The following is a 13,180-nucleotide window of genomic DNA, read 5'->3' as shown; positions in this document are numbered from 1 at the left end:
ATCGGCAGACTCAATAGCCTTGGTTTCTCAAATGATTGCCTCGCCTGGTTCACCAACTACTTCTCTGATAGAGTTCAATGTGTCAAATCGGATGGCCTGTTGTCCGGGCCTCTGGTAGTCTCTATGGGGGTGCCACAGGGTTCAATTCTTGGGCCAACTCTTTTCTCTGTATACATCAATGATGTCGCTCTTGCTACTGGTGAGTCTCTGATCCACCTCTACGCAGACGACACCATTCTGTATACTTCTGGCCCTTCTTTGGACACTGTGTTAACAACCCTCCAGACGAGCTTCAATGCCATACAACTCTCCTTCCGTGGCCTCCAACTGCTCTTAAATACAAGAAAAACGAAATGCATGCTCTTCAACCAATCGCTGCCTGCACCTGCCCGCCCGTCCAGCATCACTACTCTGGACGGTTCTGACTTAGAATATGTGGACAACTACAAATACCTAGGTGTCTGGTTAGACTGTAAGCTCTCCTTCCAGACTCACATCAAACATCTCCAATCCAAAGTTAAATCTAGAATTGGCTTCCTATTTCGCAACAAAACATCCTTCACTCATGCTGCCAAACATACCCTCGTAAAACTGACCATCCTACCGATCCTCGACTTCGGCGATGTCATTTACAAAATAGCCTCCAATACCCTACTCAATAAACTGGATGCAGTCTATCACAGTGCCATCCGTTTTGTCACCAAAGCCCCACATACTACCCACCACTGCGACCTGTACACTCTCATTGGCTGACCCTCGCTTCATACTCGTCGCCAAACCCACTGGCTCCAGGTCATCTACAAGACCCTGCTAGGTAAAGTCCCCCCTTATCTCCGCTCACTGGTCACCATAGCAGCACCCACCTGTAGCACGTGCTCCAGCAGGTATATCTCTCTGGTCACCCCCAAAGCCAATTCCTCCTTTGGCCGTCTCTCCTTCCAGTTCTCTGCTGCCAATGACTGGAACGAACTACAAAACTCTCTGAAACTGGAAACACTTATCTCCCTCACTAGCTTTAAGCACCAGCTGTCAGAGCAGCTCACAGATCACTGCACCTGTACATAGCCCATCTATAATTTAGTCCAAACAACTACCTCTTCCCCTACTGTATTTATTTATTTATTTATTTATTTTGCTCCTTTGCACCCCATTATTTCTATTTCTACTTTGCACTTTCTTCCACTACAAATCTACCATTCCAGTGTTTTACTTGCTATATTGTATTTATTTTGCCACCATGGCCTTTTTTGCCTGATCTCACCTCATTTGCTCACATTGTATATAGACTTATTTTTCTACTGTATTATTGACTGTATGTTTGTTTTATTCCATGTGTAACTCTGTGTTGTTGTATGTGTCGAACTGCGTTGCTTTATCTTGGCCAGGTCACAATTGTAAATGAGAACTTGTTCTCAACTTGCCTACCTGGTTAAATAAAGGTAAAATAAATAAATAAATAAAAATACAGCAGTTCTGCAACATCTTTAATTGAGCCTCTCATTCTCCTTAATTGCCTCAACACGTTATGGAAAGAGATTAACTGTATAGGAAGCTCTGGGGACAGGTCGTCTGGATACTGGACAGCTCAAAAACAACAGCAATTTTGTTTATACTGGTGAACCGGCGTTTGAGATGTGTGGTTGCAAATATCAACAGTCTCTTATCTCTGGTATAATGTATCTTGGCATGCATCATTCAAGACTAAGTTTAAATTGTGTGCTGTTTGGGTTGACAATACTCAGTATAGAAAACAGTCGGGCCCGCACCCTGAACCTACAGGCCGTGGTGAGAAAATGTACACACAAAAAAAGGAGGACTTCAGGACACCAGGGGAGTCTCTCAAGTTGGAATTAATTTGATTTAATGTAATTGACCTTGCAGCCCATTTATGTAAGCTGTTACCGGCTGAGTTCAACAATAAATAGTGGCTGAATTTATCCTTAAAACGGTTACTTTTATTCCTAATTGCTGGGCTATTCCATGTCATCTTTTATTCCTCATTGCTAGGCTATTCCATGTCATCTTTTATTCCTCATTGCGAGGCTATTCCATGTCATCTTTTATTCCTCATTGCGAGGCTATTCCATGTCATCTTTTATTCCTCATTGCGAAGCTATTCCATGTCATCTTTTATTCCTCATTGCTAGGCTATTCCATGTCATCTTTTATTCCTCATTGCGAGGCTATTTCATGTCATCTTTTACTCCTCATTGCGAGGCTATTCCATGTCATCTTTTATTCTTCATTGCTAGGCTATTCCATGTCATCTTTTATTCCTCATTGCGAGGCTATTCCATGTCATCTTTTATTCCTCATTGCGAGGCTTTTCCATGACATCTTTTATTCCTCATTGCGAAGGCTATTTGATGTCATTTTTATAAAAAGTGTTTAAATACCAGCTAAATATGGTATACATTATAGCTATAGATTGTACACTGCATAATGAACCAATCCCTAGTAAGCTAGTGTTTTGAGGGTGGATTTACTTTTTTGGCATTAATAGACAACTTTCTATCCAAGTTGGGAGAGAGTGCGAGGGTGGCTCATGTTATGCAGATTCAGGGATTATTTAAGGTACTATTTCAAGAGGTAGGGTTTCAGGTGTTTTCAGAAGATGGGCAGGGACTCTGCTGTCCTAGCTTCAGGGGGAGGCTGGTTCCACCATTGGGGTGCCAGGACCGAGGAGAACTTGGACTGGGCTGAGCGGGAGCCACCTTCCCGTACGGGTGGGAGGGCCAAGAGACCAGAGGTGGCAGAATGGAGTGCTTGGGTTGAAGGTTAGGTCAGAGTTAACCAATCAAAGCCAATGACAAATTTTCGAAATGCCGCTTTAGCAATGCATATTCTGTCTCTGGCCCAACCCTTCGGTTTCTGCGACCAATCAGACTGAATGGATTTCCATCTCGACTCATTACGTGGGCGTGGCGTAGCGTTTGACTGAAGCAAGGAGTTTGGGTAACAAGGCAAGTTTTCTACATAACACATTTGAAATGTATTTAGGAACTACACATACACTCCAAACTAGTCCAGTCAACTGTATAAACTTAGATACAAATACACAGGGATCAAAAGGAAGTGAAACAGTGGGGAGGGGTCTTTGGAGACTGGAAGTAAAACTGAGTCGTCTTGAGGTGATGGAATGCTTCTGTATTTCATGGCAATATATGCTGGAGGGAGAGACATACAACTTGTGAGTGTTGTCTTCTGATTATTGTCTAAGAAGTATATACTCAGAAGACGGTCCATTGGTGGAACATAAGAAGCTTGAGAAGAAATTGGACCAAACTTTGTGTTAATTGGAGTCAAATAAGTGGCATTTACCACCTCTTCCTCCAGAAATGAACTGAAATGTTTTTATTTAACCTTTATTTAAAAACCTTTATTTAAAAAGGAAAAGACCATTGAGTTTAGAAACACCATTTTGCAAGGGGGACCTGGCATCAAGAGCCTATTGATGAAAATGAAGATAACCATGCCGGAAATACGCAATGGGACTACATATTCATAACCAAGTATTTTTCTGTGCACTCTTCTATGTTGCTGGATCCTTCTAAATCCAGTAAGGGGCTGTTCATTGAAAAAATGCACAGTCCGTGAATCTCTCAATGATACCAACATGAAAGTAATCTGTGGAAAGAAGAACCTCCAAGCCATACCGGAAGACATTCCAAGAAAAGTACATTTCCATCAACAACATTGTGATGATCAAAACATTTGATTTCAAAGATCTCTCAGCCCTCAAATCTTTAAACACGTCCTGCAACCGGATCTCTCATGTGGACGATGGGGCTTTTCCAGACCTGGTCGTTCTTCAGGAGCTGAATCTAGCCAATAACAGACTCAACACCCTCTCAGACCACTTGTTTCAGGGCCTAGGCAACCTCTCCATGCTTCGACTAGACCACCACCACATCAAAATCATTTCATCCTCTACCGTTCAGAATCTTTCCAGCTTAAATGTACTAAACTTAACCGGCAACCAACTTTATGTTCTAAAGAAGGTTCAGACAATCTTGCTATTCACACACCTGCAGGAGTTGCACATTGCAAGCAACGGATTTACCTTTTTCCAGGCACAGGACATATCAAATAAGTCCATAGGACTGAGAGTGCTGGATTTATCCCAGAAACCAATGAGAATCTTCAGGATCACAGCTGATGTTCTTCCTAAACTCCACTATTTAAACCTCTTACTCTGGTCAAAATGGAAGCATGACATGGGATGAACCAGACAGATCTTTTCTGAGTAATATGAAAAGTCTCAATTTGAGCGGTGTCCACATGTCTTTGAAGGAAATGAGTGTGGTACTGCAGAGCCTCAACTCATCATTAACATCTCTCATACTGTCTCATTTAGGGGAAGATAGGATCACGGCTCTCGCCAACATTGCCTGCCATATTACTACACTGACAACACTGTCTGCGTTATAACAACATGAGTTTTGTCTCTGAGGAACTGCTTAAGTCCTGAACATACTTGATTAAGTTGGACATATCCCATAATGCTCTTACTCATCCTTCTCATCAGTCATTCAGCTCAATGAAGCAACTGACTACTCTAGATCTAAGTAACAATAGGCTTTCTTCTGTGCCAAATGCCACTCATAATATCCAATCTCTGACAATCTTGGATCTCAGATACAATACCATCAATAAACTAGGCTCATTCGATTTTGCCAATCTGGCAGGACTAACATAGCTCCGTCTTTTCCACAATGAAATCACTGACATTAAAGGCAATGTTTTTCAAGATTTGCAGGACTTAAAACTCCTAGATCTGGGAAGAAACAGTATCCCATCTTTACGTTATGTTTTTAAGAATTGTTTGCAAAAACTAGAAAACTTGCAATTGGGAGGCAATATGCTAAGAACTATCCATAAAGGAGACTTTGAAAGCTTACAAAATGTTGATTTTATTTGACAACCGAATTGACACTGTGGAAGATGGGGCCTTTCAGGGTTTGGTCAATCTTAAAATGCTTCATTTGACATCGAATAGAATGAGTAAAATAAACATTAGGGCCACTATGTTCAGAGGACTGACAGCCTTAGAAACACTTGATTTGAGTTGGAATCGTATTAAATATCTACATTATGGTGAACTTAAATCCCCACCCTTTTCTCTTCTGCCGTCTCTCAAGATCCTGATCATCTCCGCTCAGCATCCCTTTGGAATGTTGAATATACCATCCAACTTTCTTCATGGTCTGAAATATTTATTGGCATTCAGCGCAAGGAGTCTTAACATTAAGTCCTTTCACCCAGACACATTCATCCACACACCACAGTTGTGGTCCCTTGACATCAGCCTGAATGACTTCACAGCCCTGAGCAAGGAGTTGTTTCACCCGATCCCACGACTCAACAGGCTATACCTGTTTAAAGCCCAACTTCAGTCTTTAGATTTTCTCATAGGAGCCAACCTCACTCAACTCAGTTACTTACAGGTAAGAAAGAATGACTTTACAGTAGTAAGTGAGACAATGATACGTTCTTTACCTGCTTTAGTTTACTTGGACCTGCAAGACAAGACTTTCACCTGTGACTGCAGCAATGCTTGGTTTATCCAGTGGGTGACAACAGAAAACCAAACGCAGGTTGTTGATGCCTATGACTTTACCTGCAACTATCCGGTCAATCTAGGAGGTACCAAACTGTTGGACCTTGACACCCACTACTGTTCAGTAGATATAGGATTCTTCTACTTCATCTCCTCCACTTCTCTGGTCCTCTTAACCTTGCTGGGGTCCTTTATCTACCATCTCCTGAGATGGCAGGTGGTCTACGCCTACTATCTCTTTCAGGCTTATCTCTATGACACAAAGCGGAGGAATGTCCGTGTGACTCATCAATATGATGCCTTCGTCTCCTACAATGGCCACGATCAGCCCTGGGTCCTGAGGGAACTTCTGCCTGAGCTGGAGGGAAACCAAGGCTGGAAGCTGTGTCTGCATCACCGTGACTTCCAGCCAGGCAAACCCATCGTAGACAACATCACAGACGCCATCTACGGGAGCCGCAAGACCATCTGCGTGATCAGCCGTCGCTACCTGGAGAGTGAGTGGTGCTCCCGGGAGATCCAGGTGGCCAGCTTCCGTCTGTTTGATGAGCAGAAGGACGTTCTGATCCTGGTGTTTCTGGAGGAGGTCCCAGACCAGCAGCTCTCCCCCTTCCACCGGATGAGAAAGCTGGTGAAGAGACCTACCTACCTGAGCTGGCTCAGAGCTGGGGAGCACACCAGAGTCTTCTGGCAGAAACTCTGGGTGGCTCTGGAGACCAGGGACTGCCTTGCTGAAGAGAACCCCATCCTGTCCGGGGTGGATAGAAAATGATAATGACACACTAAATGTAACGTTTCTAAATGAAAAGGTGTTATTTCATCCAAACATGGCAAATAAATATAGTTAAAAAAACTATTATAAAAAGATCCCAATCAACCGTCAGACTTTGTTCTAGATTTAACCTACTGAATATAATTGACAACTGGCAACATTTGAAATCAGAAATGTAGTTTATGCAAATCTACAATAAACTTTATGATGAAATGTAAAATGAAATGTATTATGAAATATATTATGTGTGCTATTTGATGATGAATTTATGATGAAACGTTTGACTTATTTACTTGTTATGTTCTCCTAGTTCTCTAGCTTTCTGGAACTTTAAAATGTTAAGTTTTAGGTGTAAGAGTTAATATTCTTGAAATTGTTAAGTGTAAGCGAAAGCTTTATATAAACCACCTTTTGAATCTTTGTGATGAAAAACGCTTTGAAGATAAAATGTCAAATACATTTGTCATCTTGCTTTTTATGCGAACTTTGTTTTTGACTGGCTATAAACTTTTACTCCTGATTCTATAGAACCCAGGAAGAGAAGGCATAGCTCCCTTCAGCTCCTTATTACATCATTACCATGACTCACTGTCAATCGTAGCCATTTCCAAATGCCACAGATAAACCATCATTCCAAAATATTCATCTTTCACTCTCTCTTCTCTTCTTACCTCTGTTGGCATATTGCCCAGATGGAGGGTAACCAGTTGTTTCTGACACTCTGAATCAGCTCAGACCCATTTGAGGAATCTAGTGTACCTGTACACTGGTGCCATACAACCAAGCCTGGCTCACAACTTTGACTTTCTCTTCAATTCTCCACACGGCACTTACTCCTGTGGAATGTACTCCAGTAGCTTCCACACAGTAATAAGACAATGTTCAATTACTGTCCTGCTCACATTTTGAGTGTAATTCTAGACCTGGCTATTGATTGTAATATAGTCTAAATGAGCAGTTCCTTTCAGACCTGTTATTGTTTACAAAGTCATACAATCACACATTTATCCACAGCAATATGAATACAGTACATTTATCCACAGCAATATGAATACAATACATTTATCCACAGCAATATGAATATAGTACATTTATCCACAGCAATATGAATACAGTACATTTATCCACAGCAATATGAATACAATACATTTATCCACAGCAATATGAATACAACACATTTATCCACAGCAATATGAATACAATACATTTATCCACAGCAATATGAATACAGTACATGTCACGTCCTGACCAGTATAAGGGTTATTTGTTATTGTAGTTTGGTCAGGATGTGGCAGAGGGTATTTGTTTTATGTGATTCGGTGTGGTGTTTTATGTAGTAGGGTGTTTGATTTATTATTTCCAGGTTTTTGGTCTATGTTCTAGGTTTTGGTTTTCTATGTTCTTTCTGGTTTGTTGTATTTCTATGTTTAGGTTAATGGGGGGTTGGACTCTCAATTAGAGGCAGGTGCTTTCTCGTTGCCTCTGATTGAGAGTCCTATATATGGGTAATTGTTTGGTGTAGTGTTTGTGGGAGATTGTTTCTTGTTTTGCATGTGTGAGCATGACAAGACTGTTTTGTTGTTCGTTCTTCATTTTGTTATTTTGGTGTTTTCTTGGTTTAAAATAAAATACAAGATGAGCATCCACATTCCTGCTGCGTTTTGGTCCTCCATTCCCGACGACAACCGTTACAGAATCTCCCACCACAAGCAAGGGGAATTCGATATGGACTGGCGGGAGAAATGGACGTGGGAGCAGATTCTGGCCGGAGAGGGCCCATGGAGGAGGTCTGGAGAGGACCGGGAACGCTACCGGGGTACACGACTGGCGAGGAGACTGGAGAGGCAGCCCCAATAATTTTTTTTGGGGGGGGGGGGGGGCACACGGACAGATCGGCGGAGCCGAGGATGGTCCCGTGCTTCGGGGTAATGGGTACTGTGGCGAGGCCAAGTATTTTTAGGCCGGTATGCGCAATACCAGCGCCCCGCATTTGCCAGGGGGAAGTGGGCATCCAGCTAGTAAGAGCGATGCCAGTTCTGCGCTCGAGACCGCCAGTACGCCTCTACGGTCCAGTGCATCAGCCCAGTCCGACTCGTCCTGTTCCCGCTCCCCGCACTAGCCCTGAGGTGCGTGTTCCCAGGCTGATACTTCCAGTACCAGCACCACGCATCAGGCTTCTAGTGCGTCAACCCAGTCCGACTCGGCCTGTTCCCACTCCCCGCACTAGCCCTGAGGTGTGTGTCCCCAGACTGGCACATCCAGTACCAGTACCACGCATCAGGCTTCCAGTGCGTCAGCCCACACTCGAGAGTTCGGCAATAGTGTGCAGTCCAGAGTATCCGGTAACGGTGTGCAGTCCAGAGTATCCGGTAACGGTGTGCAGTCCAGAGTATCCGGCAACGGTGTGCAGTCCAGAGTATCCGGCAACGGTGTGCAGTCCAGAGTATCCGGCAACGGTGTGCAGTCCAGAGTATCCGGCAACGGTGTGCAGTCCAGAGTATCCGGCAACGGTGTGCAGTCCAGAGTATCCGGCAACGGTGTGCAGTCCAGAGTATCCGGCAACGGTGTGCAGTCCAGAGTATCCGGCACCGGTGTGCAGTCCAGAGTATCCGGCACCGGTGTCTAGTCCGGAACCGGGTGAGTCTGCCTGCGACCCGGAACCGGGTGAGTCTGCCTGCGACCCGGAACCGGGTGAGTCTGCCTGCGACCCGGAACTAAATATGAGTAACTGTGTTTCAAATGAGTCTGCCTACAGAGTGGAACGGAAGAGGTCTGCCTACGATCCGGAACGAGGGGAGTCTGCCTACGGCCCGAAACTGAGCAAGTCTGTCTGCATTCTGGAGGACAGTAGGCCGGAGCCAGAACCACCTCCTGTATAGGTGGGTTGGGGAGGGGGGGTGTAGCACAAGTGCCGTCGGTGACGGCAGCCACCCTCCCTCCCCCCCCTTTAGTTTAGGGGGATTAAAAAAAATAAAAAAAAAGATTTGAGGTGCATCCGGGGTCTGCACCTTTAGGGGGGGGTACTGTCACGTCCTGACCAGTATAAGAGTTATTTGTTATTGTAGTTTGGTCAGGACGTGGCAGAGGGTATTTGTTTTATGTGATTCGGGGTGGTGTTTTATGTAGTAGGGTGTTTGATTTATTATTTCTGGGTTTTTGGTGTATGTTCTAGGTTTTGGTATTTCTATGTTCTTTCTGGTTTGTTGTATTTCTATCTTTAGGTTAATGGGGGGTTGGACTCTCAATTGGAGGCAGGTGCTTTCTCGTTGCCTCTGATTGAGAGTCCTATATATGGGTAATTGTTTGGTGTAGTGTTTGTGGGAGATTGTTTCTTGTTTTGCGTGTGTGAGCCTGACAAGACTGTTTTGTTGTTCGTTCTTCATTTTGTTATTTTGGTGTTTTCTTGGTATAAAATACAAGATGAGCATTCACGTTCCTGCTGTGTTTTGTTCCTCCATTCCCGACGACAACCGTTACAGTACATTTACAGCAATATGAATACAGTACATTTATCCACAGCAATATGAATACAGTACATTTATCCACAGCGATGTGAATACATTTATTTTCCATGATAGTTCCACTTCCCAAATCTTACGTTACCTGATTATATGAAAATAGTTCCACCCTAATTTAAAAAGTTCAAGTTGCATTCGAAACCTTATTTTGGTAAAAATGATCAGTTTCTTACAGGCCCATTCATTTGTTCAAAGCTTCAATCATAGTCTTCTTCATTCCCAATATTGCATATCATCACACATTCATATTGTGTAGAAACTGTATCCAACACACCAGAGGACACGTTGGTATATTCATATTTAATGTTAGAAGAGGTTTTGTTTTTTGCAGTACTGTTGTGTCCGTGTGACTAGAGAGAGGGTCCTGAGAGAGAGGGGTCAGATGCAGACCCACAGTAAAGGTTAGTCCATCTGATCAGTGGCCTTTGAAGCCCAGCCGTACCCCCTCTGTCTTATCAGCAGTCCCCTGTTCTTATAGCTCCTCTCCCTCCCTCTCTCCTCCCTGACTCTCCCGTTCCTCTCTGTTCTCTCCTCTCCCTCCCTGACTCTCCCGTTCCTCTCTACCCAAACTCCCCTTTGTTCTCTCCTCCCCTCTCCTCTTTGCTCCCTCTCTCCCCTCTCCTCTTTGTTCCCTCCCTCCCTCCCCTCTCCTTTGCTCCCTCCCTCCCCTTTCCTCTTTGCTCCCTCCCCTCTCCTCTTTGCTCTCTCCCTCCCTCCCCTCTTTGCTCACTCGCCTCCCCTCTCCTCTTTGCTCCCTCCCTCCCTTCTCCTCTTTGCTCCCTTCTCCTCTTTGCTCCCTCCCTCTCCTCTCCTCTCCTCTTTGCTCTCTCTCTCCTCTTTGCTCCCTCCCTCCCTCTCCTCTCCTCCCCTCTCCTCTTTGCTCCCTCCCTCCCCTCTCCTCTTTGATCCCTCCCCTCTCCTCTTTGATCCCTCCCTCTCCTCTTTGCTCCCTCCCTCCCCTCTCCTCTTTGCTCCTTGCCTCATCCTCTGCTCCTCTGCTCCACCCCCCCACTCTCTTTTTCCTCCCTCTGTTCTTCTCTCTCTCAATCTCACCTCCATCTCCTCCCGGTCTCCCCTCTCCTGCCTCCCTCTCCACTGTCTCACCGTCTCTTTCAACCAAGCAGTCCCCTGATCCTCCCTCTTCCCTCCCATTCAGATCAGAAATCTCCCTCTCTACTCACTCTCTTTCCCTCCCTCCCTCCCTCCCTCCCTCCTCTCTCCTCCCTGTCACCAGAGCCTCTGCAAGACTTGTATAACTCCAGAATGTTAATAAGGATGTCAGGTTAGGGTGCCAAAACAACATTGTGAGAAGTGTGATGGCGGTGTTGAAGCTTTCATCTCGCTTGTCACTCTCATTAGGTAAGTCAGGTAGTTAGTTAGTTAGGTAGTTAGTTAGGGTAGTTAGTTAGGCAGGCAGGCAGTTAGGCAGGCAGGCAGTTAGGCAGGCAGTTAGTTAGGCAGGCAGTTAGGCAGTTAGTTAGGCAGGCAGGCAGTTAGTTAGGCAGGCAGTTAGTTAGTCAGGCAGGCAGTTAGTTAGGCAGGCAGTTAGTTAGGCAGGCAGTTAGTTAGTCAGGCAGGCAGGCAGTTAGTTAGGCAGACAGGCAGGCAGGCAGTTAGGCAGGCAGGCAGTTAGTTAGGCAGGCAGTTAGTTAGGCAGGCAGTTAGTTAGGCAGTTAGTTAGGCAGGCAGTTAGTTAGGCAGGCAGTTAGTTAGGCAGGCAGTTAGGCAGTTAGTTAGGCAGGCAGGCAGGCAGGCAGTTAGGCAGTTAGTTAGGCAGGCAGTTAGTTAGGCAGGCAGTTAGGCAGTTATTTAGGCAGGCAGTTAGTTAGGCAGGCAGGCAGTTAGTTAGGCAGGCAGGCAGTTAGTTAGGCAGGCAGGCAGTTAGTTAGTTAGTTAGTTAGACAGGCAGGCAGGCAGGCAGTTAGTTAGGCAGTTAGTTAGGCAGGCAGTTAGTTTTGCAGGCATGCAGGCAGTTAGTTAGGCAGGCAGGCAGTTAGTTAGGCAGGCAGTTAGTTAGTTAGTTAGGCGGTGTTGAAGCTTTCATCTCGCTTGTCACTCTCATTAGGTAAGTCAGGTAGTTAGTTAGGTAGTTAGTTAGGTAGTTAGTTAGGCAGGCAGGCAGGCAGGCAGTTAGTTAGGCAGGCAGGCAGTTAGGCAGGCAGTTAGTTAGGCAGTTAGTTAGGCAGGCAGTTAGGCAGTTAGTTAGGCAGGCAGTTAGTTAGGCAGGCAGTTAGTTAGGCAGGCAGTTAGTTAGGCAGGCAGGCAGTTAGTTAGGCAGGCAGTTAGTTAGGCAGGCAGGCAGTTAGTTAGTTAGACAGGCAGGCAGGCAGTTAGTTAGGCAGTTAGTTAGGCAGGCAGGCAGTTAGTTAGGCAGGCAGTTAGTTAGTTAGTTAGTTAGTTAGTTAGTTAGTTAGTTAGTTAGTTAGTTAGTTAGTTAGTTAGTTAGGCAGGCAGTTAGTTAGGCAGGCAGGCAGGCAGGCAGGCAGTTAGTTAGGCAGGCAGGCAGGCAGGCAGGCAGTTAGTTAGGCAGGCAGTTAGTTAGTTAGTTAGTTAGTTAGTTAGTTAGGCAGGCAGTTAGTTAGGCAGGCAGTTAGTTAGGCAGGCAGTTAGTCAGGCAGGCAGGCAGTTAGGCAGGCAGGCAGGCAGTTAGGCAGGCAGGCAGGCAGTTACTTAGGCAGGCAGGCAGTTAGTTAGGCAGGCAGGCAGTTAGTCAGGCAGGCAGGCAGAACATTCTCCAGTCTCTGGAATGATTCCATAAACATGGCCATCATCCCCAACTGCCTAGATGATACAGCTAGCTACTAACCTCAGCTGAGAGACATCCTCTAAGTAGACCTACCACACAGATAGATAAGCCTGATTGACAAGGAGCCTGGGTGATCAGGAGCTGAGAGCAGATTTACTTGGCAAAACAAACTACACACACACATACACACATACAAACACACATCGATTTGTCTGCGAAGGAGCATTCCTGAATCCAGACGTGCACTGTGCTGTTCTCCCCCTACAGCTCGGTATTCATCAACTTCCAATTAACATTGAATGCAGCCCTCCAGATGGCTGGAGAGACGTCCATTTGGAACGTACAGTCACAGCCTATACATTCAGAGACAAAGGCACAAAGGGAAAAAATGGTCCGGTGTGTTAGAAATTTCTAGTCCCAATGCGTCCCTGCATTGAGGGGTGTAAAGAGCCTAAAAACACTCATGAAGAATTGAATATTTGTGGTAAATGTGTTGTTTCTTTACTGGCCCAGACATGTAATCAATAGATTGCACAGTAGAGTGATGTGTTCTTCACGTTGTTTATCTTGGTCAGTGGAGAGGA

The 13,180-nt window shown here is 45.1% G+C and overlaps 1 protein-coding gene and 2 pseudogenes across 1 annotated transcript in view; all 3 read left to right on the top strand.

Annotated features, from left to right (window-relative positions):
• The window catches only part of LOC106594633 (major intrinsically disordered Notch2-binding receptor 1), a 50,818-nt gene that overhangs the window by 24,143 nt on the left and 13,495 nt on the right, over positions 1 to 13,180 (top strand). The window lies entirely within an intron of this gene.
• On the top strand, positions 3,686 to 4,632 carry LOC145864263 (uncharacterized; annotated as a pseudogene).
• On the top strand, positions 5,771 to 6,553 carry LOC106562661 (toll-like receptor 13 pseudogene; annotated as a pseudogene).

This window comes from Salmo salar, chromosome 26, assembly GCF_965601325.2.
Source record: "Salmo salar chromosome 26, fSalSal1, whole genome shotgun sequence".
Taxonomy (NCBI): Eukaryota; Metazoa; Chordata; class Actinopteri; order Salmoniformes; family Salmonidae; genus Salmo; species Salmo salar.
Note: the sequence above shows the minus strand (reverse complement) of the source record. Positions and strands in the feature narration are given on the sequence as shown.